We start from the raw sequence: 6,990 nt of genomic DNA, 5'->3' as shown, positions 1-6,990 counted from the left end.
ATACTGACTCCCAATTACCTCACCACCAACCCATCAGAAGCTTGTCCACATTCTGGTCACATACACTGCAATCCTCTCCCTTGTCTTGCCTTTAAAAATCTTTCCCTGAAAGCCACTGAGGAGCCTGACCCTTTTAAGCCCTAGCTCCTGGCCTCCTTGCTTGGTGCCCTGCAGTAACCACTGCACTTCCCTTCACCACCACTTGGCGTCAGCAAACTGGCTTTACTGCATGCTAGGGGGCAAGCAGACCCAAGTTTGGTTCAGTAACAAAAGCGCTTTCTTTCCTGGTTTTGGTGTTTGACGATGATCCCACTTCAGATAATGTCCCGTTGAGACTGGAAACTTCTTTCAGAGACGCTCCTGAGGGACTGTCTGGTTTTGGGCCTGGATTTCTTTCAAGTGAAAGTGAATGCGTGGTATAGCCATGTTTGTTTGCATTCAGCCGCAGCTTTGAGAGTCCTGGACACTCGGCCTGAAACCTCGCAAATTCATCTGGAACGGGGCGATCATACCATCACTGGGGCACAAACAGGGCCCCTTAGCAAGATCGCTTATACCAGGAGACAGCCTCCCACGAGGAAACCTATTACTCCATGCTTCCTCTTACTTTAAATTTGAGTTATGTTTAGAGCTGTGGAATTCTTAGCAATGTGAAATGTGCACGATGCCTCTCAGCTGCAGAGTATAAAATGGGGAGAATCATGCTCAGGGCCAGTCTGGAGTCTCTTGTTATATAGGCCAGTTTGGGGGGCGGTATTATCTATGCTTTAATGGTGATGTCTGCTAATGGTTGGAATGTAGTCACGAAGGAGAACAGCATGGAGGTTCCTTAAAAAACTAAAAATGGAGCTGCCATATGATCCAGCAGCCCCACTCCCGGGTGTGTACCCAGAGGAAACCAAAATTTGAAAGACATGTGCACCTCAGCGTTTATTGCAGCACTATTGCCAACAGCCAAGACATGAAGACAACCCGTGCTCACTGACGGAGGAGCGGACAAAGAAGATGGGACACACGCGCACACACACGCACGCACGCACACACATGCATGCACACGCACACACACGCACGCACATACACAGACACACACACCACACAGACACACGTGCACACAGACACACGCACACACACGCACACACAGACACACACACACTCACACACATGCACACACACATACACATACACAGACAGACACACACATGCACACACATGCGCACACAGATACACAGATACACGTGCACACACATGCCCCCCCACACACAGATACACATGCACACACACACACACATGCACATGCACACACACAGAGACACACACACGCACTCACACACATACACACACAGACCACACACACATGCACACACACACACATGACACACATGCACACACACAACCACACACACAGACACACACACGCACACATGCATGCATAGACACACAGACACGCACACACACGTGCACACATGTGCACATAGACACACATATACACACGCACACACACACAGACACACACATGCACACATGCACGCACAGACACATAGACACACACACGCATACACGCACACGCACACACAATGGAATATTACTCAGCCATAACAAAGAATGAAATAATGCCATTTTCAGCAACATGGATAGACCTACAGATCATTATACGAAGGGAAGGAAGTCAAACAGAGAAAGACAACTAGCATACAATATCACTTGTAAGAGGGATCTAAAGAAATGGTACAAGGAGCTTCTTTACGAAACAGAAGCAGACTCACAAACAGAAAACAAAGCTGTGGCTGACACAGGGGCGTGGTGCAGTGGGAGGGCTAGATCAGGAGGTTAGGGTTGACCTTCACACAAATACAAGCAGTTACTCAACAAGGCCCTCCTGTATAGCACAGGGAACTCCACTCCATACTCTGTAATAACCTATATGGGAAAGGAATCTGAAACAGAATCGATCTATGTAGATGTATAATGGCTTCCCGGGGGCCTAGTGATAAAGAGCCTGCCTGTCAGCGCACGAGATGCGGGAGATGCGGGAGATGGGGGTTTGATCCCTGGGTCGGGAAGATCCCCTGGAGGAGGGCACGGCAACCCGCTCCACTATTCTTGCCTGGAAAGTCCCATGGACAGAGGAGCCTGGTGGGCTACAGTCCACAGTGTTGCAAAGAGTCAGACACGACTGAAGTGACTCAGCACGCACATGTATGTATATGCTAGATCATTTTGCTGTATACCTGAAACTAACACAACATTTTAAATCAGATATACTCCAGTTTAAAAATAGTTGTGTCTGCATCGAAAAGAAAAGTTCCTGCAATTAAGATTAAGAAGCTACACGGGTCCTTGTGGGAGTAGCCAGAGGAGGTGGTGAAACTCCTTGAAACTGCACCTGTTTAGTTCCTGGCTGAAGAAGGTGAAAGAATTAGGTTAGCTCCAGAAACCAAGCCTTAAGATACTGTGATGCTGTGAAGTTCAGATTTTGTATCACAAGTTTTGAGCCTATTTTATCCTACATCAGACGAAAATAATACAGGTGCCTCTGTCGGGCTGTGTACATGCCTGGGACTTATGTGTTAATAAGATGGTGTGATGGCGGAAGGCCTGGTGTGGACTAAGTGCTCACAGGTGTTAACCGTGATTACTCTTATTTCTAAAGATAAGGTCTCCAGACTTATAAGTAAGAAACCAACATAAGAAATATAAGAAAATAATACCAGAAGTCTTTGGTTTTCTTACTCAGACAACGGGTTGCTTAGAGACTCAAATGTATGTAAAAGCACGGCTTCCCTGGTGGCACCGTTGGTAAAGAATCCACCTGCAATGCAGGAGACCTGGGTTTGATCCCTGGGTCAGGAAGATGCCCTGGAGAAGGAAATGGCCACCCACTCCAGTATTCTTGCCTGGAGAATCCCATGGACAGAGGAGCCTGGCGGGCTACAGTCCAGATTCGCAAGAATCAGACACGGCTGAGTAACTGAACTGTAATCAGAGTCATGGAATAGCACAGAGGAACGACTGAGAGAAACGCACGCCTGTAAGATCCTATAAACAGCTTGCAGTATTCTCTCACCTACGCACAGGGTCACCCCCTTTAGCTCCGTGGATCTTTTCCTTCTCATTTTCTTGTGTGTGACTTAAGGAAACTCCCCTGCCCATAATATGTGAATGATGAGTATCCCTGTTGGCTATATTCAAGAGTCAACTCCCAAGCGCTTCTCCCACAAAGGGGGCTCCCGAGTGATGTGGCCACTGCAGCCCTGCTGGGCGTGTGGATTTGGCCTTGAATCTGATCCATCCAGTTCTGGGTCCTTCTGGACCTGGGAGGGTTGAGTTGTATTTGGAAAATGAAACAGCCTAATAGCTCATCCAATGACCATGAAGACCTTTACATTTAAAAAAAAAAGTATTATTTATTTTTCTCCCTTTAAAAAATATATTTACTTTGACTTAGTTTTTTGACTGGGCTGGGTCCTAGTTGCAGCCTGTGGGATCTAGTTCCCTGACCAGGGATCAAACCTGAATCCCTTGCATTGGGCGCGCTGGGTCTTAGCCACCAGACGACCAGGGAAGTCCCAAGGCCTCTACTCTGAAAGCCTCTGGGCGCTCTGTTTCTGTAGGATTTGGGGCTGGCCTGGAGGAGAGTCAGGGTCATGGTTTCTTGGGAACTGGGCCACGCTCTAGAACCCTCCTGGACTCTTCAGAGGTGAAGACTTGGAAACCAAGACCTGAGCTCCCTGTGGTCCCTTCTGTGGGGTCCGTGTGTGAGCAAGGGGTCTTCTGCAGGGGCTCCTGGTCCCTGACTCTGCTCACCTTTCACACAGGGCTGGGCTGGCCTGGTAAAGCCCCGTTCTCATCCAACTCACTTCCTCCCCAAGAGAAGCCCCTCCTTATAGCTCAGACTCTCCCAACCTGGGAGGACCAAGCCTTGATCGGATGAGACCTCTGACCTCTGTCCTCTGACCCCAGATGCAATAGGTGTAGTCTCTGCTCATCAATCCCAGGACCCGAGCCCCCGGGGACATTATGAAGGACGCATCAATGAACTCTTCACTCACCAGGTCCACTAAGTTTCCCGTGATTGGGAGCAACAGAAAGAGACTCTGACTCGTCTAGGGGTGGGAGGGCATAGACATCAGAGATTAGCAGCGGGGGATTGCTGGTGTCCAGCAAGGCTGTTCTTTCCTCCTCCATCGTAAGTAGCTGGCGGCGTCGAAGCAGGGGGTGGTCGTCCCGAGGGGGACCAACATCCCCCGCTCCACACCTGCAGGTGCGGCCCGTGAGTGTGAGTGGCAGTTCCACGTTCCACCGCTGGGCTGCGCTGCAGGACCTCGCAGCTCATCCGTCCATCGCTCCCTCCGCCCCAGGCTTGAGCAGCTTTGTTGCAGTGGCTTTGGGACGCGCCTGGAACTGAGCGTGGCCGGGTGGCCGGCAGCGAGCCGGACTGTCCCTTTACAAGGAATGGATTTCTGCTTGGCTTGAGCCCTTGGTTCTGTGTTTTAGCAGTTTCACATAAAGTGAAAAGTGAACGTGAAAGTTGCTCAGTTGTGTCCGACTCTTTGCGACACCATGGACTGTAGCCTACCAGGTTCCTCCATCCACGGAATTTTCCAGGCAAGAGTACTGGAGTGTGTGCCATTAACAGGTGAAGACTGGAGGAGGCAGAGACAACTTTGGAAGCCTCCAGCAGTGGGACCTGTAGGGTCTGTCACCGCTCAGGTCCCTTCCTGATCACTGCTGAGCCCTTTATTGGTTCCAGTTTCAGAGTCCTGTGAGATGATGTAACTTGCCCAGTTTGGGTCTGGCCCAATTTCCTGGCCAGGGAGGCAGTGTCATCACAGAACTGTGAGCACTGAGGTGCCCCACATCTCTGTACATCCGTTTTCTCTGGAAAAGAGGACCGTTGGGCACTCTTGTTTCTTATACCAAGTATGTGCCTGAATCAGACGAGGCCAGGAACACAGGGAGGGCCAGGTATCTGGATTTTGGGGAAGAAGACGGGTGATTGAATAGACCCAGTTTGAAGAGGCGAGAGCTATACCCGAGGTTCTCATGGGCTATTCTGAGAGCTGATGGCACCAGAGGAAGACGCTTAGGAAGCTGTGCTGTGTCAAAGGCAGGGTTTCTGTTGTGGAAGGCATCCCCCCTGACTCGAGATGATACTGCAGCTCTAGCTGGTGGCCTAGAGCAGGTCAGGTCAATTACCCCTCTGAGCATGCTTCCTTATTTGTAAATGAAGATGATACACAGCCTGCTTGCTAGGGCAGAGGTCTGCTGTGCTAGCCTGAAGAGTGGAGAGGGCAGAAAGGAACGGAGAGGAGGTGCCATCCGTGTTCTGCTCGATCGTAAGCAGCTCCTTTGCCTCTTTCCTGCTTGTCTATTTCTGTTCCCCTTAAACCTTAACCATATAAATGAGATTACTAGTTAACATTTTAGGAGACCTGGGTTCCATCCCTGGGTCAGGAAGATACCCTGGAGAAGGGAAAGGCAACTCACTCCAGCATCCTTGCCTGGAGAATTCCGTGGACAGAGGAGCCTGGTGGACTACAGTCCATGGGGTCGTAAAGAGTCGGACATGACTGAATGACTGATACTTTCACTTTCTTTCAGGTAATATTTAACCGAACTCCTGATTTTTGCTTTACTGCATTTATGCCTCAGCTAACCTGTTGATTCCTTTTCTGGATTAAAACGAGTAAGAATGAAGAATTAAGAAAATAAAGAATGGGGACTTCCCTGGTGATCCAGTGGTTAAAAACTTTGTCTTCCAATGCAGGGGGTACAGGTTCAACCTCTGATTGGGGAGCTAACATCTCACATGCCTCGTGCCCCCCCCCAAATAAATAAAACAGAACCATATTGTAAAAGATTCAATAAAGACCTTAAAAATGGTCCACATTAAAAAAATTTTTTTTAAAGTTCAAGAATGACTGACTTTCTATCCTCACTTTCCCCTTAGCAAATCTGCAGGAGGACCACATGGGCAAGAAAAAATCCAAAGGGAAACAAGAGAAGCTGGCAGTCTGCACAGGATGGAAAAATGATGAAGAATCTGACGTCATGCTTTAATGATGAACTGAAATTGTTTTCTCCTTTTCCCTTAAAAAATTGTCAAGGTTGAGCAGAATCTTTGGAGTTGGCCTCTGGACAGGAGTCCATCTTCCCCCCAGATGAACTTTTCTAAATGAAGCATCTTTCCTTTCTATTGACACTTATCCTTGCTTATTGGCTTTGAACCTGAGTTTCATGTGTTGATTTGATTGGTCTACAGTGTCTGGTTATTCAACCCAACAGGATAGTATTTGTGAGTTGATATCCTTGGATGCCCAATTGTCTGTAATGAATCTGTTGTCAAAGGCTATTCTTATGTGATCTGGACGCCATCTGTGATAGCTTCATCTGTCAGTTTGGCTGGTCTACAGTGCCTGGTTATTCAACCCCATGGTAGCCCAGGTGTTGTTGTAAAGGGATTTTGTAGATGTAGTTCAGATCTACAGTTGATTGACTTTAAGTAAGAGATCATGCGATTATTCTTATTAATCTAGGGGGGCCTAGTGCAATCAGTTGGCATGTCTTAAAAGCAAAACCAAGGTTTCCCAAAGAAAGAAGAAATTCTGCCTCTAGCCTGCAGTCTTGACTCCTGCCCGAGAGTTTGCAGCCTGCTGGCCAGCCATACGGACTTCAAAATGCCAGCCCCAACAGTATGAGCCAGTTCCTTGACTGTATCTTTTTTTCCCTCTACGTAGAGATGAAATACCTCTCTACACTGCCCCCTTGTCTGTATCTATCTAGCCATCCATCTCTCTACATCTGTACCTATCTATCTATCCATCTACTAGAGAAAGGCACACACACACACACACACACACACACGCGTGCGCGCACACGCGCGCGCACACACATCCCCTGCTGGTTCTGCTTCTCTGGGGAGCACTGACTAATATCCCATATCATTGTGTCTTGGCCTATTCAAATGCACACTGGCCGGTGAAAGTTTAA

General features: G+C 48.5%; 1 long non-coding RNA gene across 1 annotated transcript; it reads left to right on the top strand.

Annotated features, from left to right (window-relative positions):
- The first annotated feature begins 5,554 nt into the window (after positions 1-5,554).
- LOC120865762 lies at positions 5,555-6,227 on the top strand. Its single transcript, XR_005721503.1, has 2 exons — positions 5,555-5,601; positions 5,951-6,227. It is a non-coding gene; the product is annotated as an uncharacterized LOC120865762 (long non-coding RNA).
- Positions 6,228-6,990: the final 763 nt, after the last annotated feature.

Source organism: Oryx dammah, unplaced genomic scaffold (assembly GCF_014754425.2).
Source record: "Oryx dammah isolate SB20612 unplaced genomic scaffold, SCBI_Odam_1.1 HiC_scaffold_7, whole genome shotgun sequence".
Lineage (NCBI taxonomy): Eukaryota > Metazoa > Chordata > Mammalia > Artiodactyla > Bovidae > Oryx > Oryx dammah.
The sequence above is the reverse complement of the archived record's forward strand: the minus strand, read 5'-3'. Positions and strand labels throughout refer to the sequence as shown.